The following is a 25233-nucleotide window of genomic DNA, read 5'->3' on the forward strand; positions in this document are numbered from 1 at the left end:
TTAAAATATGGGAAAACAAGGTGTATTTTTTTAAATGTGTAGAAACTATATTTTTTTTAAATTCATTTTGGTAGTGATCATAATTGTTCCGCACGTCTCCCATGAACCAATAAGCCACTGCTTTCTACTGAGTCAAGCTTGCACACAAGAAGAGGTGCTGGTGTGTTTGTCTCAGTCAGGTACAAACGTGCACTGGCTCAAGCTTCCTGTGTGATCAGGAGGCAGAAATACAGCCCCCCGGCTTGTGCCAGCAGTCACTAGCAAATAACACAACTTACCACTTAATAAGGAGATGACAGACACCTTGCATGTGCCCAAGGAACACGGGTATATAAAGTCAAGCAGCAGAGGGAAACAGATGGAAACAGCATTCAGTGCTGCATAATAAGAAAGAGACGTTTATTAAAAATAATCCATAAGAGGAAAAGAGATGGCATTCACTGAATAAAACATTCCTTGCAAGCTATCATACCCAGATCTATATTTAAAATCAGAAAGCAAATCATAGAAATAAGTAAGCTCGTCTTACTAAGAGTTGCAGCTACAGGATGGAAGGAAAACTACAGCTCAGCTGAAACTGCCTTCAAACCTCGGTCTCTGCAGCAGCGCCGTGGTATGAGGAATGGCAGGACACTGAACGAAGCAAAGCCGAGGCGGGGGTCAGAGCAAGCTCCTTTTGGGGGGAGGCAGCTGGGGCAGCAGGCTGAACAGCACGTCCACGCTGAAGGCGAGTCATGGTGCTGCTATCACGTAGGCAAAGCCGCTTGTCCTCGAGGAGCTGATGGCCGACCAAAGACACCCCGGGTAGCACCCAGCAGAGCAAGGCAGCCCGGCTGCCGCCCTCGGTGCCGCGAGCGGGGCAGAGGTGCGAGGTCTCTCGGGAGGTGGGGAAGCACCCCACGGGCCGTGGGGGTCCTCCTCCCAGCCGGCACCTCTGGGGTGGTGGGTGCCCTGAGCTACGGGTGAGACGCAGGGGCAGAGCGGCCAAAAACCACGCGCCATGGGGCTTGTGTCAGGGTGCCAATCTCTGCCCATCTGTCCTCAGGCATGGGCGTGCCAGGGAAGGCAACTTCTCTCTCCTGGGTGAATCAGCCCTGCAAGAGGGTGCTGCGAGCAGGAGGACGTCTGCTGCTGAGCATAAGGGGTCGCGGTGTGTGCTGCCATTTTTCGTCACGTGCCTCCCCCTGCACCTGCCGTGGCTGTCCCCAGCGCCGCTGAGAGCCTACCCTGCCCCGGGCTGCTGAGGGCCTGCGGGGCACACAGGGAGCAGCCCCACGGCACCCCACCGTGCTCCCCTCAGCTCGCCGCCGTGTCCCTCCCTGCAGCATCCCGGCACCGAGGCCCCCACCCGGCTCCCACCAAAGGCAGCGGGAGATTTTGTCCCTGTCCGGAGCAGAATTGAGCTCAGGCCCTGAGCAACCTGTGTTATTGCTTGGTGGATTTATTTATGCCTGTGGCATAAATAGTTCCTCCTCTCCGCAGGACACGTAACGCCTCTGGAATTCAGCGAGAGGAGATGCAGGCACAGGCACAGGCGGTCTCCGGCGTAGCCGGGTGCTCGCATGCAGGTACACGTGTGCACGGCCACCCCTGCACAGCTCCGCGGAGGGTGGCACCCCTCCATCAGTGAGGTCTGCCATTGCCCACACCTTCCAGCCGCCGGCCCTGCCTGCTGCAAACCACCCGAGGTGCACTGTCCCTATAGCATCGCTTTGGGCAAAAAAAAAAAAAAAAGTGGATTTGGTTAGAAAGCAAAAAGAATGGTATGGACAGCCAGTTTGCAAATCCTGCATGTTGTCAACATATTAGGGAGCAAGTTTTTCATTCCACCTGGGGAAGAGAGGCTTCTGCAATAGGGCTGTCATGGGAGAAGTGGGAAGTCACTTTGCCCAAATTGCAGTCCACTTAATTTGTACGTCTGTGCCTTCACTGTTGTGTTTCACACACCTGGCTCCCATGCCAACTGAATCCATGGGAAACAAAGCATCCAAAATAAAGCAGCAAGAGGAAAAATAGACACCAAAAGCAAAGTGGCCCAAGAGGAGAATGGAGGATAGGGACACATCGTTGCTCTGGAAAGAAATAAATACTCTTTAAACAGAGGGATGATCTGAAGGCTGTGTTGTCTGAGTATAAAAAAATTGACTTGGAGGGCACCTGCCCTGGTCCGGAGCTAGTGTAAAGCCCTGCCCCTCGGCTGCCCCACAGCTCAGGGCTCGCAGAGCTCCTGTGCCAGGAACGTACACTGGCCACAGGGGCGAAAGGGCTCTACGCGTTGCAGGGAGGTGAAGCAAACCTCTTCGGGAGCCGACATGCTGAGCGGTTGCCCTCAGACACCAGAACTGGCACGTGGTTTCCTTGCGTTCCCTCTGCTCAGTGTATCTGATCCTGCTGAGACCCTGCTCTGGGTCACTTCAGCGCCTAACGTGGAAAGACGACAGCCCTTGCTTTGGAGAGGCACCTCAAAACACACGAGCATTCATAATGTGGTCCATTGGTACCTATAGGCTGCAAAACCACAGCGGTATTTTTTTCAAAACAAGGCACTTTTAACTATCAGGACCAAGGAGCCTCGGCAGATTCTCAGCACGGTCCTGCTCAAGGGAAGGCAGCTTTTTCTAGACACCTCTCCACCCGGCTTAGTCCATTACCTGGGGAGAGGAAAGCAAAGCGGAGGCGATAGAAGGAGCAGCACGGTGCTGCGTGCCCTGCCAGGAGGGCTGGCACTGAGCTGTGCAGACCTGGGACCTGCTGCCCGGGCAGGGAGCCCTGCCTCCAACCCACCTCGGGTCCGCCGAGAAAGCTGAGCCTCTTGGCAAGCCACCTTGTACGCCTAGCTGAAAATAGCACTGTTTTTGCCAAAACATACACTCAGGGCTTGGATTCAACAATGCTGCATCAGCAGCTCGTAATCAAGTTGACACGGGGCTGATTGTTTATTGAAAAGAAAGAGGAGGGGGAAATCGTGATTTGACCCGATTCAATAAAAAGCAAATAAGCCAGAGGAGAGAGGCTGGGGTTTTTTTTGCACATGACGGGAAGTCTTTTCGGTGGACTTGTGACAACTCAGACCTTGACCTGCCATCTCCTCTGCATGCAGCCGGGGTGGTGGGGTGGGGTGTGAACCCGGGGAAGGACTGGCTCAAAGTCTGAGCAGGATGCGAGGGAGGAGCAGAACGCTTATTTGTGCAGTGCAAGACATGTATATGAGCTGTCAACGGAGAAATGGGGAGAAAGAAAATATGGAGGGAGAGGAAGGGGAATGATATAAAATGTAATATGTAAACTGCCAATCATGTCCGTGATGGTTTGTGCTTGGGATATAAGGCTTTCATCTTTGCTCTTTATTTTATATGCGTTTCTTCCCCCTTTGGCTCAAGCAAAGCCGATTCCCCCAGGGTAGAATATATTGGCTTTCCAGCCTCCTCTGTTTACTGAAGCCAAAGCGATGTTTTTTTATTTGCTTGTTTTCTTTTGGTTTGATTCTTGGGATTTTGGACCGCTGCCTCCCAGACTGCCTGAGATATTGCTGTCCTTTCATTCCTGTGCCCACGCCAGGCCCCCCCGCAGCGCAGCACGGGTCCCTCCTCTGCCGAAGGGCAGCCACCGGCATGGGCTGCGCGGGGGCTTGTTTTCCAGAGCAGCTGAGCTCTCGGCCCTCCTTGGTCCTCAGCGGGCTCCTGAGCACCCTGACTCTGAAAATCGCATGGCCTGAGGCATCAGAAGGTGACACAGGGGAAGGGCTGCAGGGAGACACTGTCCTCAAGCTTTCCAGCCATGGGAACACCCTGCCGTAGATGGGACCTCCCAGCCAAGAGCAGCACCTACGCTGATAAACAGTAGAAAGAGGGATCTGGATATCATCATGGGAGAAGGGTGGAAGAGGGGAGTTGCATGCTGAGTATGGCCCAAACCAGGAACCAGGGCAGGTAAACTGGGCTTCAGGGCAGGACCGGGGACATTCGCACCCTTCCCCGCAGCAAGGGTGGCTCAGCCTGGGGTAACTGCTTCCTCCGCAGTGCCCAGCATAGTACTGGGTTTTCATGTGCTTTCTACAGCTGTCTGCTCCTAACAGAAATACCAGGTTGCTCCAGGGCAGGGAGGCGGCAGCCTCCAGACTGGGCTCTGCAGGCTCCGACTGAGCCCTTGGGGTGGCTGCAGTTTATCTCCCTGTTGTGCCACTTCCAGGACGGAGCTCCGTGACACCAAGCTGAAGGTGGCTGAGGGCTTTCCATTTACCGGGGGGAATGTATTCTTTACCTTATCGACTCAGTCCCCGGGGGCTCCTCCGCTGCTCCAGCTGCTCCTCTCCGGTAATCAGCTTAATCCCATGCGCTACCGGCAGGCTGCACCCCGAAGTGCCTCCTGCATGATGTCACCTTCACAGGCTTAGCTGGAAGCCAGGATGGACACTGCCTGCCGCTAGCACGATAGAGGCTGGCCCTCCCAGAACGATAGCGTTATGTGCAAGCAATCTCCCAGCCCCCGTTGAAGAATGGGGCTGCACAGGAGCTGTCGTTATTTCTCACTCCACGAGCACATTGAGAGATGACTGGCGGGGATTCACCGCCTGGTGCATTTCTGCAGCGGTGGCTCTCAGCTCCTGTGCTCCTCTTGTCCCAGAGCAAAGGGGATTGCTTGCACCTGGCTCTGGCCAGGAAGGCTACCTCAGATCCCCAAGGAAGGAATATCTTGCATGGGGAGATCCTAAGTCACATTTCAGCCCGCGGTTGTCCCCATGAGGACAGAGGAAGGAGAAGGAGCCTGCACAGGACTTGCCTGCAGCAAACAGGGCTGCCTTGGAGGTCACCCCAAGCACCCCTAGGCCCTGCCACCATGCTGATATAAATCAAGCCAGTGGGTGTTTCTAGAGCCAGGATCCAGGTGGATCAAAGATTATTCCTTTCACTGCCATGGCAATTTAAATTAAGTCACGTAGTGGAGGGCTAAGATGATTTACATGCTAAGTTAGTACCTACCTGACAGATTCCACTGAGTTGTGGCAACCAGGTCACAGTCAACTGTGCCCCAAGCTCTTAGTGTCAGTGGAGTGGCATGATCCACCCTACCGCCGGAGCCAAGAGCTGGGGCTCAGAACCCTCAGTCTGAGGCGCTAGTGGATTTTCCTCAGGTATGGATATCCAGGAGCCTGAGCAGCCACCATACAGAGGTGATAAACTCTTCCCCAAACAGCAACATCCAATGCAAGTTTCAGGCTTGCTACTCTAAAACTCATCCTTGTTTTTCTCAGCTTGGTTAATAAATTGGGAAAGCTGAAAACAGGACTCTCTGCAAGCTCTGGGAGTAGCACAGTGCTGGTGCTGAGCTCCTGAAAGTGGTTTTTGGTTTGTTTTTAATACAACCTCTCCCCATAAAATTGATGGAAAATCTCATTGAAAATGAAATAGCTATTTCATTTTCAATCACATAATCTTGTAGGGGAAAACAACTTCTTGGATGCTGATGACATTCGACACTGCTTGTTCTATACAGCCACCAAAACACTGCAAAACAACCTTCCCCAAGGATATCATCTGACACTTGAGTCTTCAAGGCCTTGGTGTCTGGATCTCAGTTCTGAAATTGGACTCCCCCCTGTGGGTTTTTTGGTAATCTTCTGCCACTCTTCCAAATTCCAGCTAAAGCATGCAGGCTACAAAGGAGGAGATGAACTTGGACTTTTCTCCAAGTCTGTGTGGCAGCTTTGTCACTGCTGGGTCTACTGCCTTCTGCCAGCAAGAAACATGCCTGCCTCTGGTAGGACCATCCCAAACCCAATGATGCAGGCTGGCAGCACAAAGAAATCAAATAAAAGAGTACTTTGCATCTATAAAAGAGGGTCAGATGTTTTAAGGTGTGATACCTACCTAAAGAGCCAACTTTTGGAAGAGTTAGTCATCCAAAGGCCAAGTTAAACAGGAGACAATCAAAGCTGCCTGGCTGTTCAGGGATGGGCTGGGTTTATGAATGACACTGGAGGTGGGGCCTCGCTGAGTCACCAGCTTGTCTTGTTTAAGTTGGCCACATCTATGGATAACCCCTTGTAACTTGGCTCTCTTCAGCAGTTTCACACCTTTAAACAACTGCTTTTCTTTCACTAACTTGTCCCCTTAACTTTGCTTCAGATTAAATGGTTTTGGTCTGCTATATTTTCTTTTCTTTCAGTTTCAGGCAAACCAATAAAATGACAAGACTTTAATCACCTGCTTTCTACCTAGCGATGATTAAAGCTAGTACAGCATCCTGGCACAATACAAGTTTGCATTAAGAGCAGACACCTCATCCACTATTGTACCTTTGGTTTATAGCACACATACCAGAACTTGCAGACATCTGGAAACGTGCATTTTTCCCAAATCAATTGCCAATAGGCCTGAACGCACCACAGGCATGTCTGTACCCTCTGTTTTCATCTGTGCTGCTTGTGAGTATGCGAAATCTCACACATCCCTTGGAATGACAAAGCACACCACTCGCCTTGCCCTTCATGTCTCCCTTTTAACATAGAGACAGCATGTGCAACAGGGCATCACCACCACAGCCCTGGATATGAACCCATAAATGTTCCTCAGAAGAGAAGCCCAGGCCTTCAGGCAAGACTGAGGGGCTCTCATCTGATCCCAGGGCATATTTTGAAGCCATTTCCCAAGGACGGCTTTTCCCAATGTTCCCATTACCTCACCGCACTATGTCTCCATAGGCTGTGACGACAGCCTGAGCGCACACTCTGGTTTCCCGGCTCCAGGACCAAGCATACCAGGAGCACACCAGGTCTTTAACGCAGTTAGCTCCTGGCTCCGCTCCCCCACCACACCATTAAGGGCCTGAACGTCTTCAGCGTGACTCCCAGCTCCTGCTCGCCCATGGCCCTCCTCTAGCGTGCCGGCCCTGGTAGCAAGACGCAGCTGCCGGGATTGTGGGAGCATCAGGTGCCCACATCCACATCCCACTCCACCATCGCAGAACCAGGGAGGAGGAGGAAAGGGGATGCTCCCCCTCACCACTCAAGGTTGTTGTGCTGCACCGTGGCTGTGCTGTCGTGGCTACATTATCCTGCCTGGCTGGGTAAAACTTGATTTCTGTTGGGAAATTTACAGTGCTGGCTTCTCAGGCAGAATGGCCAGGTACCTGCCATGCATGATAGGGCACAAAAAGCCTTGGCATTTCCAATGGGCAGCCTTCAGATTTCATTATGCAATTGGTTTCTGTGCTTTGAAACTTTTAAAGAAAAAATTGCTTTTCATTAGCAATGTGATCCCAACCTTTTGTTAGCAAGCTGCCACTTTAATCTTACAGCAGGTACTCTCCCATATTTGGAGGTGTTTGGAGGTGTCTATATATACTTATGCCATACTGTACACCAAAGTTAGAGTTGAACTTCAGGATTTTGTCTTTTCATCAGTGGTGCTGTTCTAGATTTGAAAACTGGCCTAATCAAGACCAAATTTAAGTCAGAAGTATGAGGGGCTGAGTCATGACCTCAGGTAATTTCTGGGCAACCAGATCTGCAGCAGCACAGAGAAAGCACACTCCTTACATCTGCTGTTCCCGGCTAGACAGCCACAACAGGAGCAGCCAGGTCAGCCCGACCACCTCTCACCATAGGCACCTAGCTGAAACACGTCAGTTAGATAGTTGCTCCACATTTTGTCCACCTCCTAGTCCAGATGTTCGAGGCACTGGATACTTGGAGCACCCTCCCTGTAGGATGCTTCTGCTACATGGTTTGGATGTAATCCTCAAAAGCCTTTGGATGAAAGATGTTTCAAGAAAATGAATAGACATGGCAAAGAATATTTATTTGCTTGGTAGCCTTTAAGAATCTCTAAGTCAGGACCAAGATCCTGCTGTGCTAGGTGATGCGCATGAATAGCAAAACAGCAATTTCCATTTTGCCCTTTCATAGGAATGAGAATTAGAGCAGTCCTTCCACAGTAATTTCCCTGACATGCTTGAAATGCAGAAGTGCTGGCTTCTCTTTGCACTTAGCTTGGGAAATACTGTTTGTGTCTCTATTTCAATGATGACCTTGTCCATGTATGCCTTTACTTACTAGTCAAAATAGAAAGAAAAAAAATTCAATTATTCTTTCTACCTATCTGACTGACTGCACTAAGGTAAAATGTTCCACAAGTGAAGATATTAAAAAAAGATTGAACTCCCTACAGGAAAAGTTTCATTACAAAATTCAGCTGAGATTAATAAAACAAAATAAATGTATGTGGCATTTCTTTTGCATTTGTAGGAAAAACAACTTATTATTTATGATGTATGTGCTGTGATCTCAATTATCTCAATGATCCTCTTTTTCGTGTATGGAGTCCCTGTTTTTTAGATAAGCGATGTGTTGGTTGGTACACTTAGCAGCCAAAAATACCTCTTCAGACATGCTTTGGAGAGAGAAAAGGATGGAATGGCCTTTTTGTAGAGCTTGATGGATGTCTTTGGCATTTCAAACTGAACAGCAAACACCATAAATCATGTCAGCAACACAGCCAGGATCCAAACCCCAAATGCACTGGAGTCCTAGGCCCAGATATTAGCCACCCATTGAGAGTACTCTTCTGAGCTTATTTTGCTGTAAAGAAGAGTGGGTGTGAAGAAGTAATGGATGGTGGGCCTGGCCTAAACATCACAAGGAGCAAAACACCCTAATACTTACTGGCAAAAGCTGAGGAATAAGGCTGTTGTATGCCAATAGTTCTTGCAATTTATGGCAAAGCTCACAGTTTTCTGCCCGTCTGTCTCTCTGCCTGTAAGCATCAAACCCATAGGCTCACTTGAGCCCAGGTTGACCCAAAGAGCTTAAGTTCATATGGGTTTTGTGGAAACAGGTGGCTGGATGGAAAGGACTCAAAGTGCTGCTTGGCTAGAGGGTAAGGCTGCAGCCTGTGGCAGACACCGATTTTCTCTTTGCTATTTGCAGCTGAAAGATTCAAAGGGTCACTCCTTACCCTTGAGAAGGGGAATTTAGATGGAAACAGTAGAACCTGTTAAATCACTGGATTTTTAAAGTGTCTGCCATATGGAAGGTGCAGAGGGATGACATGCATTCTTGCAGCACAAGCAGTGGTGACACCAGTGTTAAGGTAGCTTCATATTCTTGTTATTATACCCTACTCCTGTCAGTAGCCCAGCATCTATGTGTAGGCACTAATTTGCCCAGCAGAGTTGCTACAGTGACTTTGCTGAAGCTGCTGCTCTGTTGCACCAAGCTATGCACTCTCCAGGACCTACCAAAAGGTTCCTCAAACACCTTCTAGTCCCATCCCAGACACACATACACTCACACTTCAGAGCATATGGGCCGTTCCTGCAAGATTTTTGATCCACAGTTTACATTTCCTTTTGCTTAATGCTAGAAGCAGTATTACAAAGGCACTGAATGGCTTAATGAAATGGAGGCCTGAGTTTTCAAGAAGACACTAGAGCTATCACAACCTTGACTATAATTGCATTAATAGCAATTGGACCATTTAACCTGCTGTAGTTCACTAATTGCAAACCTTGTTTCCTCTTTAAAAAATTCTGGGGGATTTTAAGACTTCCTGAAGGGCTGTCAGTTCAGCTCAACATCTGCTTTTCTTTCCTTAGTTCCAAAAAAGCGAGTTGGCTTTATTAATACCTCAGCTGAGAGAACAGGGCGTTCGCTCAGTGAGGGGGGAACATGGGCTGCCTGGAGTCTGTCTGAATCCTGGGAGGGGGCAGAAGGGGCAGAATGAGCTGTAATGTCTCCTTCTCTTGTCTTCCTTCTTTTTTCTTGCTTCCTTGGTCCCTCGTGAAGCTGACTGGCTCTCACAGCCTTGCTGGGACTCCCTCTGTATACATATAGAAATATTCATACATATATTTGTATACACATGTGTGTGTGCGTGCGTGCGCATGTGCCCATACCTCTTTTTGCCATGGTCCTGCTGCTGCAGTAGAACCAGAGGGTCAAACTCCCCCTTATTTTGAGGTGACAGAAATTCACTGAAAGCAATGGAAATTGCACCAGAAATTTTTGCCTGCGTGTTAAAAACCAGTTTTGTGCCCACAGAGTTGTACCCTCCTACCACCGTCACCCACAACACGTCAATACTTCTCCCTCCCTTATCCACCCCCCACTCCCCCCCACCCCCAAACCACCTGGAATGGCATTTCGGAGAGTGGAGGTGAGCTCTCTCTCAGCCTGGGCCGTATCAACCATCTCCCCTCAAGACCCTCTCCCCGGAACTGCCTTTTTTAGGGTCCCCAGACATGCATTTCTGATGCTTTTGGAAGAATTACCCTCTAATGCAGCGATGCAAGTAACTGGGAATAGTGGTGTGATACAGATCTTCCACATTGAAGACAGATCCAGTCTCCAGATTCTTTAATGCACTTCGGCATTATTTACTCTGACATGACACAACCTGCCAAGATAAGATATTCTCAGTGAGGTGAGATATGCATTACCTCCAGAGGACTTTGCACCTCCCTGGAATTTTATGCTCCAAACACCACTACAACAGAGCCATTTCTGAGATTTTAAAGCATCCAGGTAACATTATTTTTAATGTGTTTTGGCTTTTTGAGCTCCGGCTGGGGCTAGAAACGCAAGTGCTGAAATACATCAGGAAAAGCCAGTCTGTTCATGTGAGATTCACATTTCAAATTTTCAGACCAAAGGGGGGCAGGTATTTCTGCTACATTATTTTCATAGAGAAAATTAAATATCCATAGGGAGTCAGAATCAGTTTTGAGAGAAAAAAATAAGAACAACAAAATATTAAGAAGTAGACAATAAGTCTCAGTGGGAGCTCAGGATCCACTGCTTTTCTGAAGCTTTCTGTACCAACTTCACAAAATGGCAGCTGTCCCGCAGCCAAGCCAGTCACCTTGAAAATTTTTAGGTTCAGCGCATAAGAGTTGAAGAGTTACATTTGCTGTCAGCTCTCATAAACAACTGACGGCTTTCAGAAGGTCTCCTAACAACAGGCCTGATCCTCATCTGATTAAAATTAAATTCTGGACAATGAAACCTAGCCAGTTTAGAACATCTGAGGGTCTTGCTCACTGCACTCATGCCAATTATTACATAAATGTGCCTTCAATTAAGTAGAAAGTTTTGTTAAAAATAAAACTGCAGAGATAGAAATAAATGGGCAATATATTTAAGCTAACTTAATATTTTCTTTCAGTAAATACTGTTAGAGGAAGTGAGGCTGCTTTTGGTGAGTTTGCTGTCTTTGTACAAGACCTTGTTATACTGCATCAGTAACACTAAACATTTCTTTGTAAGCATGGAATCAAACAGCTTGATTAATAGTGAACTAATTGCTTCACTCAGAACACGAGCTGGACGTGGGTCTCACCAGCTCTTGCGAGAGCACTACTGCTCAGCAGTCAGCCTCTGCTCACCCTGTACTGGAAAACCAACCCTACTGGCTAAATTATCTCCTTCTTTTTGTCCAGTTATGGAGGTTAAAAATTATGCCTTTGATTTCCTAAGGCTTCCTCTGATTTTTTTCTTAAAGGCTTTTTTTTGTTTGAGAGGGAAGGAGGAAAAAAAGGGGGATAGGGAATAAAAAGCTGGAGGAACGCAGACATTTATTAATGCAACCATTTCCTTGCTAGGAGGGTTTTTAAAATCTCCTTGACCCCTCCAAATGAGCAATCCATCTCTACTCCGGTCGGGAAGAGTGGCTGAATTTCACTCAGCCAAGGTTACAGGAAAACCCAGCATCGTTTGCGGCAAGCCATCTCTTTCCCAGCTCGGTTTAAGAGGCACCAGGACGCCGGCACTCAGAGAGGCAGCCAGGCTGTCCCCTGCCACCGGGTACCACCTGCCAGCAGCAGCTCTCTGTCCCCCTGCAGCCATCCCGCTGTGTGGGCTGAGGACACACGTGCAAGGTTTCAATTTATGGATTTCTGGCCTAGAGGCAGAAAGTGCTGCCTAGCAAGCCACCCCAACCACCAGAAAGAGATTGAATTTTAAAAAAGAAGAAGAAAGAAAACACACACTGCATCCCTGCTTGCTTGCAATCTGATCCCACACTGTGCAGCCTTTGAACGAAGCACCTCTCTGAGAGGCAACTCTCCTATTAGCATAACGTATAGCATGAAAACATGGGGCTCTTCCCAGGGAATGCTTTACTGTGTGCATGCTTCATTTTTAATATTCATGGCCAGCTCCATTTAGAACATCCTTTTGACAGAGGAGAGGCGCCGAGATAAGCCGTCGGGATAGCGGTTGTCCTGGAAACAGCAAGATCCACTTATTTTTAGCACCAAAGTCATCCAGTTAAACAAACTACATTAAAGGAACATCGTGATTATGACACAAGAATAAAAAGATGCGTGGCATATTTACAGTCACCGGGACGGTGTGACGCCTCGTCTTCGGCCGCCGGTTCTGGCTGCCAGCAGCCTGGCCCCCGTGCTGGCAGAGCAAAGCGTGCCCTTTCCTTCTGGGGGATGGCAGAAACCCAGGAACGGCCGGAGCCGGGTGGCGGGGAAAGCACAACATGTGCCTCCCCTCTGCCAGGCTGCAGCCGCTGCTCTCGATAAGTAAGGAGTATCCTCCTCAAAAGCGCAGCACAAAACAAACAAAGGTATACTTTTTCAGAGAGGTATGCTACCAGGAATGTATAGATCAGAACGAGATAGGCCATGAAATATGGGCAAACCGGGGCAGAAACAGGGAGGTGAAGATTATCTCTTCATCTTCCTTCCTAGTGTTGATGGTCTCCAGTCCCTGGTGTGCACCACTGGAGTGACCCCAGAAAGTCTGGGAGCTCCACCCAGAATGTCACCACCAAGCCCAAGAGCTAAACCACAGGCACAAGCAGTACACCAAAAAAGTGTCTCTCTCAAAAGGTTTCCTCCCCACCTGTGCTGGGGCAGGCCTGAACTATAACAAGCAGCTCCCTGCTGCTGATAGTTTGATCCTTATCCTTCAGGATGCACAGCAAAACCGCACGTGTGTGAAACCAGAAAAAGCAATGAAAGTTAACAGCAGCTTTTCCAAAGGTAATTGGAAAAAATCTTAGGGCCACAATAAAACTTCAGTGACAGTTTAAAAGTGGTTCTTGTTTTATCTAAGCCAGTTTCCCTGCTCTCATTTCTTCAAGTGCATGGTAAGAAGGCCTGACGTGGAAGGAGACCTCCTAGCTTCAGCAAAAGCTGTGCGATTTTTACCACCATAAAGGTCTACTTGTCAGTTCGCAAAACACTGTTCTCAGTTAGGCAGTGCTGTTCGGCTATTAAAGCACAGCTTTGAGACACTTTGACACACCGCTTCCAAAGTTTCAGGGGCTATTCTACCTCCCCGCCATTGGTTTTGGTGAGGATTAGCAAAGCCCAGTGGGTACAACAGACGTAAGAGCAAATAGGCACAGCCACCTCCATCGCTATCGGGTGATGGTGGCCCACACATCCCAGACAATACCCATCAAATCAAGTGTTGCCTGAAACTTTGTCTCCCTGAAGGAGAAAGAAAAGAAGAATGAGACAAGAGGAATAAAAATTAGAAAGGCTCAAAAGAGGGAAGGGAAGAGGTAGAGGAAATTGGGGTGCAGCTTGGGACAAGTTTCTCCTTGACATGGAGAAAAGGGTAACTTTTAGCTGAAGGAAGCATGTGGGGAAAGGCATAGAGACAGGGGAAGAAGTGGAGCCACAGAGAGCCCATGTACACATATACGGGAGAAATTCTAGGTAGAAAAAAGGATTGCAAGAAGGCTTTGGTATATGCGGCAAGCTTGGCTGTTAGCCTCAGTAGCACGAGCAGTCCTGCAGGTTACATCAGCTTGAAGCTGTCCAGTGCCACTACTCCTTGTCAATGGCAAGGCTTTTCCTTACACCAGAGTTGAATTTGGGTGTGAAGGTGCGCAGAGACAGAAAACCCAAACCCAGTGCTCTTCTAGATAACATCTTGTAGCCTCTCCTGTGCAGAATACAGTAAGTTTCAAGTAAATCCATCCAAGAAAGAGAGGCATAGCCACTCCCTGTGGGTAAAACTGGAGGGGTTCAAGGCTTTGCTGTGGTTGTTAGATCTCAAAAAAAGATGCACATACCTGAAGTTCGTCCTAACCTATTCACAGCTCTGGAAAAATGACTCATTGGAAGTTCAGTGTCTTCCTGGCACCAGTTAAAGTGGCTATTATAAATCCATCTGAGCAGAGTGGCTGTTCTTGGAGCAGCTATTCTAACACGAGCTTCTCTCTCTGCTTTCAAGTAACTGCTCACTCCCAAAACAATTCTGAAGAAAAATCTTTGCTTGCTTCTTCAGTATATGCGTGCCATCGTACTTTTGGTCCATCACTGATGGGAAATGAGGTGACCTCCTGTAAGCAGAGACAGCTGGTGAGGAGGGGGAAAGAGACACAAGATTTTCTGATCACTGCATACAATTCCTGAGGGGCTCTGACAACACCCTCTTAACACATTGCACTGTCTTCTTTGGAACTGGTGATGCCAGTAGGGATTAGATTTCACATTCATCATAGCGCTAATGCTGTAGAAAATGAGACCCTAATGCTTTAATTTATTTTGCTCTAGCTTTTGTAAGATGCTTTTGCTACAGTAATGAACTGGCCATTGTACAGCTTCACTAGCAGCAGGATGGGCTGCCACTGGCTCAGTGGCATGCTGTGACAGCAAGACTTAGCGGTGGCTCTCCTTGGGCCGAAGGAGGTTATCTGTCATTCTGCCAGGAGGAGGTCACCAAATCCTCTCCGTCCTCCAAGTGGATACAGGCATATAGCACTACTTGCGTTACCTCCCAGAAGAGGGGTCACAGACCTACCCCATCATTCACCTGCAAATGCTGCCTGAAAATTAGTGCTTATATTATGACACTGTGGCAAGAACAGCATCCCATGAGTTCCTATAGTCTTGCTGAGTGCACGTCTGAAGCCCTCGGTGCACGTATGAAAGACTCAATGTTCACAACTGCACGTTAATCCAGCAAGTATCCCCCCAGCAGCTCTGACTTCCTCAGGTAGGTTCAAATACCTCTGGGCCAAGCATTCCTCCTCGTCACCCCAAGAATGTGCTTCTGGGCGCAAAAGGCATCAAGCAAAGCCAAACCACAGCTCTGCTATCTCATTTTGTGGCTGCAACTATTTGTTATAAGTGTTTTTTCCTTTTTCTTTTTTTTTTCTTTTTTCCCATAACAAATGGTTCTTATTTTAAAACAAGAATTTCTGGGTAATTCCCCTGTCCCCAGCTTTTAGGTACTTTTTCCCCTTAAAAATTTCTGATTTTTCATCCCTTGTGCCTTCTTTTTCTCCTTGTGTCACTCATCTATTTTTGCACTTTGCCAGATGGAGCTGAGGGAAGAAAAAAGAGGGAAATAAACACAAAAGTGAGGGGGAAAAGAAAGCATCCTCCCCAGTATTTTTATTGATTTGAACTCACCCAATATATTTACTGATTTTTCTTAATTAAAACCCCAGGAAGCTCATTTTTTTAAAGTTATTTTTTATAGCCTTCTCCCTTCCTACTTTGCTGCTTTAGCTCAAACAACCAACGTGCACTGACGTTCAGCTTTGCTGGGCTCGTCAGCCGGGGAGAGCAGCGCGGAGGCCAGCAGACTGCCCCGTGGAGCTGCCCTGACCCCAGGTGTTGCCACGCTCAGCAGGGCTTTTTCGGCTCCCAAAAGCCGTGTCAGATGGTGGTAACTGTCAGTCATGAGTAACCACAGCTGGAGTTCAACCCCTGACCTGTAAGTTGCTGGTCAATCCATTAAGCTGTGCTTTTCTCCTACAATTGATTTTTTAATATCTCAGTTTTTGGCTCAAGATGACTGCGTTAGCTCTAACACATAAATAGCAGGATGAGCGAGGACCTGTATTTACCCTTTCCACGCGCTTGGGCAAGAGGAGGTGGGGACACAGTGGAGCAGAGTGGAGGACGCCCATATGTTACCCGTCCGCTAACCTAACTCCATTTACATAGAAACAAACAAGCAAACAAGGCATGGAAAGAAGGAAGGATTCTTTCCGATGGTATCTTGCATTTTCATGTGGTGAGTCAGAGATAAAATCATCTGGAAGGGAGCACACAAGCTCTTTCAAATCTCCCTTTTGAGGAGCTGTCTCCAGAAGCCTTGATTTTACTCTGGTATTTCCAACAGGAGTGCACAGTACTGTCATGTCCTGCTTGCTTTGATAACTGGAGGTGAGGTGAGAAAGGTAAACCAGGTGTGTGCATGGACCCTTCGATGGCTGGGATATTACCACACTACCTTGGAAGGGCAGCTTCCTTGCTGATGGAAATCTGCCTTGCTTCAAAGGACCTCTGCTGTTTTCCATTAGCTGAGAGCACCGGCTGGCCAGATTACGGTGAGAAGAAAAATCCCGACACCCACAACACAGAGGGCATCCCACCCAGTCGCACACATGTTGCCAACCCAAGGCCACAGGAGCTTTGTGGGAAGAGAGGATGCCCACCTTGCATCCTCCAAGCAGCAACTCAGATGCTCTTTCAATCCACCATTTGGGTGGCAACAGGAGAGCTACTGGTGACAGCCGCGCGCTCCAGGTGACGGTGCCGTGGCGAGCTAGCTGCCTTCAGGTGCCGGGCAATTTGCCATCCCACAAGAAAATAAACTTAAAGAATGTGAGCCACTGCTTCAGGAGCCCTAGCACAATGGAGTTACCCCAACCATATGGGAGAAATTACTTTTTCATGCCAACTGGAGTCCAAAAGACACAGATCTTTCAGTGGATTGCAAAGCAAACCTTTGCCTGATTTTTGTTACGTTTTAATAATAGACTTCAAAAAATGCAAGGCACTTCCCTCCTTGCTAACATTATTTCCTTTACATTTAAGTAGAACTAAAGACTGCTGACGCTAAGTATATGTAGGAAGCAAAATAGGTCCTCCCTTCCCCAAAAAACCCTCCTACTCATTTTGTGGCCCAAAAACTCTTCTCTGAAAAACTCAGGTTAACTTTCCTCAATCCTCACATTCCAGGGTACATTTAGAGTTAGAGTAGTATTGGAGTAGAACGACTAAAAAAGCAAACAAAAAGCCATCAAATACGTACATGGACATATGTGAGAGTGTGCCTATAGCTATATAATTCTCTGTAAAAGATACCATTTTTCAGATTACCCAGAAACTGGTCAAATGCCTGGAAAATATTCTTTCCAAGTTTTCAGACCGGCCTCTGAAACTGCACAAACAAATCTTATCCCATTGGAGTTAGTGGAATAATTCCTGTTTGGCTTGGACTCAGTCTGCTGCATGCACATGAACTCGTACGTGCAGATACTTGTCTGAGTCTGCGAGCCAGGTAGATAACTGTGTAAACTTCTTATTTGCGTGCAATCTTGTCCAGCTGGCCCATAGCATTTGCGTAGGCTGTATAGGCAGACATAATTGCTGTATATGCTCTCGCTTTTCCTGCCCCATTTAGCCAAAAGTTCACTCTTGCAGGCGTGCTGGACTGTACTGCTCTCATGGGATTAAAGCATGCAGTCACATCATCTGAATTCATCACAGGAGGGAGACAGTAGCCAAATATTTGCCCCTAAGGGCCCAGCTCTACACAGAATTGTGCTGAGGGCTAGTTTCAAGGACGAGCACTCAGGGGAATTGCACAGGGCCTCGGGACTTGCAGGGTCTCGTTAGAGTAAGGCAGGGAGCAAGCCAAACCAGCCAAAATGAGGGCTAAGACAGAACTAGCCCATGGCTTGGACCCTGCCCAGGGTCACCCAAGGCACCGCTTGCCCCTTGTTACCCCCCCCCATTAATTGCCTGAGGTCAAACAGCCTGCAATATCTGGAAATGATTTAGGGAAGAACTTGCTCCATAAATGGGTCTTGGGCTTCATTAACCCACCAAAGCTCAGCCATGCACTACTACATCTCGGGAGGCTTGCGGTGCGACCCAGAGCATCTCCAAGGGCACTGACATGCCAGAGTTACTTCAGGAGTGCTGCTATCCTAACTGCATGTAAAACAGCATGAAAATGGGAGGTTTTGCTGGGAAGAAAGACAGAATGAAATCTCTGCGCACAAGGAAAGCTCTTCTGGGAAAAATTGTGAGGGCCAAGCTGCTGATGGGGTGTAAGAGGAGGGGAATAGCAGGCGAAGATTATCACACACTAAGCAGGCGAGGGTATAAAGGAAGCAAAACCTGTAAAATTATAACACTCAAAATAGTCATTTGTTTGACTTCCATTTTAAGTGGCTATATTTTATCCTTTGTCTCTTTTCGGCTTCTCACAACCTCCCGTGACAGCGATTGATGGAGACACAGAGAATTAACTTGCAGACAACCCATTGCAAACTTCAGCCACTCTGTAACCATTTAAGCAGATAACTCTGTTTTTATGTAGGGCAACTGGTGGGGAAAATGTGTCACCATTTTCCTTCCTGCTTCCTTTGAGTGGTAAGATGAGAAGCAAGAACACTTCAGACCCAGAGAGCTCAGTTTCCCTTCCCCCTGCACCGGGGGTGCCAGGGTCACCCCCACAAATGCCAAAAGCTCTTGCTAGGCAGCAGCACGAAACCAGAGGCATCTCCCAGAGTCACAAAAGTTGGTCCTTACCTGCCTCAGGGCAAAGAGGGAAGAGAATTAAGGCAATTCAATCCCCTCTGCTGTCTGAGACAGGCAGCTGAGTGCTTTATGTGGCAGCCAGTTCCTTGGATTTATGTGGTACGCATAGTGAGAAAATACGTTGGTCCTATTTGCTTTACTGGGCTTTGCCACGCTGTGAGTGCGACTACCGGGCAACAAGTAAATCTCCCTAGATCCCATCTGAAATGAAACATAAGTTCTGGGATACAGTCTGGAGGGTGTTTGGAGAGCAGGGCAAAGACAATTGCTCTTAAATGATCTAAAATGCCACTCAGCAACCTCAAAAGCTCTTTCCTGGGTCATCAGGAGCAAACTCACTTGCTCCCTTCAGTCTTCTGGGGAAGGCAGCAGATTGGCTTAGCACAGATTTTGTTTCCTCTCTGGCAGGAGTCTGGCTGTGCCACCAAGGCATGGCAGCCAGCAAAGCCCCATGCTCTGCCCATGCAGGAGGACGGCAAGGTGGTGGGAAACCCTTCCCGGTCAGATCAGAGCTCTACGGCACAGCTCCCAAGCGTGCCGGCACTGAGGAGGATGAGAGCAGGCAGGGCACAGCAGCAGAGCTGCCCTTGGAGAAGAGCAGGGGATGTAGAAAGTGACAACAGCCCTTGGGCTGCTCCAGCCTGGTAGTTCCCAACATCTTCTGTGTTACAGCAACAAAAGCAGTCAAAAGAGCCCCCCGAGACTCGTGTTGTCAGGAAGAAGGAAGGGGTGGCTGTGGTCCCCCAGACCCCACCAGAGTCATTGCTGCTAGCCCTGCTTGTGTTCCCAGCACAAGGGAGCGGGGTGAGAAAGCATAAAGGTCCACTTGAGCTTGCCTCTAGCTGACATGAGGGGCCAGACTGGACAGCCAGCAAGGACTGCAACAAAAGGTGGTCAAAAACCAGCTTTGAAACATCTCCACAGCCCCTTTTGCATTTAAAGCAAGAGAATGGAGTAACTTCAGCCTCCGTGTAGCCAGCCTGCTGCCTTGTTGGCTCATGGTACGGCAAGTCTAGTGACTCAGTAATCTGTTTGCCATTCATTTTTTGAAGCAGGAACATAATTTAATTCCCTTTAAGGAGATCAAAACCAGGAAACATTTAAGTAGGACTTCCTGCCCAGTGTGAAATACAAATTCTTTTCATCATGGAAAGCTAACTGAGCTTAAACAATAGTAAATAAAACTGGTTATGCAATGAAGTTGTAGGAGATCAAAGCTGATTTTGGTTTTTAATTAAGATAACAAGGTACCTGGATTAAGGAAGCTAGTGGTAACCCACTGCCTAACTACTTAAAGAAACACAAACACTTCCCCATTAACTTGGTGCATATACAGAAGAAAACGAGGCAGCATAAGAATTTGCCTGTACTTACAGTCAGGAATTGCAACTGGGAAACATCCTACTTGAATTTATCTACATCAGACATCATTTCTTCAAGAAGGGAGAGGATCTCATGAATCCTCCTGAATATTAACCCTTATCCCATCCATCTCTTCTGCTCACTTCTGCTGCACATCCTTTTAAATATGTCTTTGTGCGTATTGCTAGGTTGTCTGCACAAAATCCCTGCTGTTCCTCTTCCACCCATGGGGCTATCTAAAATTCACAATCTTGTAGGTTGTTGAGTCAGGAAGAAAAGTCTGTGCAGGGCTTAGGTAGTTTTTTGGAATCAGCTTTGTTTATTTACAAAGGAGAGACAAACTCCTGTGTGACACAGCAGGAGTCGAGCCACAGGAGAGTGTTTCTCTGTTCCCAACTTCCCCCACTGTTTTGGCCAAGCGTCCCACCCAAAAACCCCCTCTCGCTGGGCTTTTCGCAGGGCCACACACTGTGCTTGCTCAAGCATCCACCTTTGTCTGGTTCTGCGCTGGCTCCACACTTCCCCTCGTGAACTGCCTGGCTTCACACCCACACTCACCTCTTCCCAAAACAGCTCTGTGCCAAAGCTCCCCTTCCCAGAGCCTGCACGCTCCCGAGGAAAACAAACGAGCCCGTGGTTTGGGCAGAGACCTCTGTGCAGGGTGGAGGTTTCGAGCTAGTCATTATTTTGCTGCCTGCTTTCCCAAGGCGATTGCGGGGGCTTTTTAAAGGCAAAATCTGAGAATGGGGGTTAATCTGGGGTCTATCTTATTAGTAAAGCCATAAAGCCTTTCAGGAAAGCCCTACAGAGCAGACCAGGGCTGAAGCCAGTAGGTTTCTGTAGAGGCTTGGAATATTTATAGGACTGTGTTAGGAGTGAATATTGGTGCGTGGTCGTTAGAGATGAAAGGGAGTTTAGCCTGGCTAACACCACAGGACTGTTAGAGGGTTTTATCTCTTCTGCAAGGTTGCGTGCACCATCCATGCATTTCAGTAGTGGGCGTACCGCTCCTAAGAACCTTGAAATGACGGTTCATTAAGCTTGCAGAAATGTTATCGTTTTCCATAAAATTTGATAGGATTTTCCAGGACCTGCGATGCTTCAGTGTAATGCATTCTTGGCTATCAACAGCCATCTTGGGCCCCGGGAGAATGCTCTGCAGAAACTATAAAAAGGTTTTAAACATGCATTTTGATTTACAGCAATGTCGAGTTCCTCCCGTAGTGTGACTGGGGTGGGGATTCAGAACATATTTCTGGGCTTCATTCAATTTCCATGCTCGTTTTCCCAATTACTTTTGAAATCATGTTGTTCACTCAGCCTTAACTGTAGTTTAGCCCATACTCATACCACCACATGGCAGAGATTCACGGGGAGGGGACTGTTGTCAGAAAAAATTGCTTCAGAGCTTGGATGTATATGTCTTCTCCTTGATTAATTTAGCTACCTTATTTGTTGAAAAACAGGGCTTGTCCCTCTTAAAGTAACTCACAGCTATTTAATGGAGAGGCAAGACTGTCATGTCCCTAGAGTTGGTCTGCAACCACACTCCAACCTCTGTCGTTGCATAAAGGTACTCCTGCGTGTTTGCCTCGCCCATCCTTGCTGCAAGCACTGAACCCTTATTAGTGCAGGACGTGTCCGCAAGGGAAACCTGGCTGTCTGCTCCTGCCCTGTCCTGGGAAGAGCTGCTATCTCCCATCTTTTAAATTCCACTCAGTCTTTTTGAGTGAACATGGTGCCTATTCACAGCCTGATTTGTAGTCTGCTTAAGTTAGTGGGAGCCTTGCAGTGAGCTTGGGATCTGGTACTTACAGACCCAGCAGCAGCAGCTGGTGACTGAAGTCTCCTGTTTAATCCCAGACAGTTGGCAGGGGCAGGCCAACCTTCCCTATGCCTCACTGGTGAACTGTGAACACCTTCTTTCATCTTGAGAGAACAGATCAATCTATAAACTTTCTGGGACTGCAGCCCTTGTGTTAAGACTCTCAGTAAAAAGTGGCTGCAGTGCTGGTTTAGGCAGTAGGGATATTTATCGTCTCAGGTTAACTATGGAGACCTCCTGTAATACCGTTCTCAACCCTGGGTATCCCAGCATGCAGACCCTTTCTGCATATCCTGAAGAGAGTCTTTGGGAAGTTAATCTGTGCCATAGCTTAGAAAGAGTCTGCAGAACAAGCAGCTTGATGCCCTTTCACTGAGGACAATATTTTCCCCTCTCCCTTCCTTGAGCCACAGCCTGGCAATTCACCGATTTCCAGCACTGTACCAACAGGCAGGTCTGCTCCAGGCTCTGCATTGGGTCATGTAATATAATCACTTGCACCCAAAAAGGGGATGTGTCCCTCATCTCATAACCAGCAGGGGCTGACTTTGAACCACTGGCCCAAGGGTCTATATCTTACTATCATTTTTTTGAATCTTCTAGGCATGCTTCTTCTGTCCCTTACTAATAAAGTTTTGTATTTTATTGCTGCAAAGCATTCACCCTGAAAAAAAAGCAAAATAAAAAGACCAATCCAAGCTGAAAACATCATGGCCAAGCAAGAGAGATGTTTTTAAACATCCCCAAAGCAACATCTTTGTATTGGTGAATAACAGGACTTCCAGCAATCTGGGTGTCTTTGTGCAGAGCCTTGTGAATAAGCAAATCACAGATCAATACAGGCCACAGTGTGCGTTACTCATTAGCATGCTGGGAGCTGGGAGTGCAGAGATGATATCAAACACCAGCCCCCCTTCCCCTGAACAGAGCTTACTGATAGGGCAGTGTGTGCTGCCAACAGTGAGTCATTCATCACTCCGTCCTCGTTTCACAACAGCATGATTCAGTGTTTGTAAAGGAAAGTCCTGACTGCAAACATTACCCTCATTCAGCCACCGTTAGCCTCGTTGCAACATACAGCATAGATTGTGCTCTGCATGATATTTGCCAGGACAGTAAATCAGCGGAGGTAGAGCATCCCCCGGTGATCTGGAGATCTGTGGAAAAGAAGAGCACTCTGGAGGGGGACTGTGCTATGAAACTATTGCCCTTGGTATGTCTGACACTCACCCTCTCCACACTGCCTCCAAGTCAGCCCCAGTGGAGAAGCCCAGCTGAGTGCCGTGCCTGTTGAGGTCTAGCATGAAACTGAAGCAAAAGTTTCAAGCCATAAGATGAATTTTCTAACTGCCAGCCCTACAAATTCAACCTGAGGAGAAGGAAGAAATTAAGCAGTGCTATGCCCTTTCTACCTCTTAAGTTTCCAGCAGCTGCAACGGTGTGACTGCAGACTGACAGTTTTGCTGATAAGGCAGGAAACAGAGTGAACTCACCTTGCTTTTCCCTAACCATATTAACTTCCTCTTGCCAGCAAGACTGAAAACTAGTTTTTGTCAGTCAATGCAAAGCACTCAGTCTCTCAGAGTACAGATATGCTGATCAAAGAGATGCCTTTATGAGAGAGGAAGGTCAGCTCTATAGGATCAGCAGAATTGGTGTGGTTTGGCTGTGCTTAAACTGACATGAGCTGTTGGGAGCCAGAAAGGGATAGGGAGATGCAAGCAGTCTCCCCTGTGCGTGGTTCATTAGGTTGAGGGAAGATTTAGCCCCTAATCAGTTTTCTGATCCTCCTTAAGACCATCTACTACTCTGCTTGCTGTTTCTGTAATTCTCCTGTTGGCTTTCCTACAGCCACCAGTGTCAGGCAGCAAAGCAATTAGGGTAAGCATGGCATCGTCCCATCCAAGCTTGTTCCCATCCAGGCTATGCACCAATCCTGGATTTGATCTGAAAGGCAATTTGAAAGACAGAGTAAAATGTTTTCTAATAAGTAAGTAATTAGTAAAAATACTTTCTATTTTTCTTATTTTCCCTTTTTTTTCAAGCAAGAGTAATGAATGGCCTTCTGATTTAGAGATATATCCAAAGCGTGTATAAATCAGCAGAGTCCCACTGACATCTACGGTGCTTTGTCAATCTACACAAGCTGCAGATAAAGCCTTTAATGTTTCCACAAAGCAGAGTTATCAGGCTCCTTGTGGGCTTGTATGAGTTAACAGAAAGAGCTTTCTAGCAAAGTCATCCATCATTTGGCTATCTACAATCATCAGCGTGCAGGTAAATCACCAGGGTTCTGCTACCAGATGTTAAAAAGGCAGTTGACCTTCTTGTATATTCCACACATGAAAAGAACCCAGTAAATTATTCGACTTTTAGACAACAGTATTCAACAATTTACTACAGAGCCCACTAACTGGATAAAGTGTTAACCTGGACATCCTGACCAAATTCCAGCTGGGTTAATTATACTTTGCCTGAGTGTTCCCCCCTGTTTCAATTGTGACACTATTTGATGTTATTTTTTTTGCTTTCCTCCCTGAAGATTGTGCTGTAACCCTGCTGTTGCTGTGTTGCACACCAAAAGTGTATGCTTTACAATTGTAGATGAAAGATCTCTGTATGTAGAGTTTTAAAAGCACTCATAAATGCATTCTTTATGAGCATAGGAGCTCTAATGCATGGATATGATTGTTTTTATGGCTTTTATTGATGTTATTATTGTTCCTGCTGTTTCAGATACTATTTACTACTGAAATACAGATTTGGATTAGCTTTAAAATCAGAACCTGCATTTACCCAGAGGAATGTGGCATTCAAATTTTGGGTTCCAATTCAGATCCATTTTAAGGCAAAACCATCAATGGCAAATCCATATTGAGATTAGAGTGTGAATTTCCCAAATCTTGTGGGCAGGAATTGCTGCCAGAGCTGTGAATAAGGCTTACTTCAAGTCAGAATTAGATCAGAAACAAATCAAAACAAAAAAGGAGAAAGAAAGAAAGGCTAATAATTATTGTGCTGGAAAATCTTACTAATACTACTTAGGGACTTGTCACATAAGATGTAATCAATAAATACTATGTTGGTTGTGGTTGTTCTGTAGAGGCTATTGACTAGTAATTCTACACACGGTTGTCTTGGCCGCTAACTTTTATGTATAGTTTTCTCTGAATACCTCCCCCATTTCTGTGTATACCAGAGTTCATATTCTTGGCTCACAGTAAGAAACATCAAAAGGCAGAAGCAAAATGAGGAGCAAAGTTCCCTTTGCTAAGGGCACATGCTGTGGCTGCAAGGTTGGGCTGTGGGCGAGACCTGGAAGGGAAGGAAATTCCAGCTCCGGTGAATTATCAAGTAAGCAAACTGTCTTGCCAGGGAGAAATGCCTGTGATCTGCCAATCATACTGCTCGGCTGATTTAAGGGACTAAAACTATTAAAGACTTTTCACCCAGCTTAAGGTACATTCTGTACGCTTCAATGCAAAGACAGTGCATTTAAAAGGATAAGAAGAGGA

General features: G+C 47.2%; 1 long non-coding RNA gene across 1 annotated transcript; it reads right to left on the reverse strand.

Annotated features, from left to right (window-relative positions):
* Positions 1-299: 299 nt before the first annotated feature.
* On the reverse strand, positions 300-4330 carry LOC128150003 (uncharacterized). Its single transcript, XR_008237908.1, has 3 exons — positions 4261-4330; positions 530-778; positions 300-377 (listed from the first exon to the last, which is right to left on the reverse strand). It is a non-coding gene; the product is annotated as an uncharacterized LOC128150003 (long non-coding RNA).
* Between the last annotated feature and the right edge of the window lie 20903 nt (positions 4331-25233).

This window comes from Harpia harpyja, chromosome 13, assembly GCF_026419915.1.
Source record: "Harpia harpyja isolate bHarHar1 chromosome 13, bHarHar1 primary haplotype, whole genome shotgun sequence".
Classification (NCBI taxonomy): Eukaryota; Metazoa; Chordata; class Aves; order Accipitriformes; family Accipitridae; genus Harpia; species Harpia harpyja.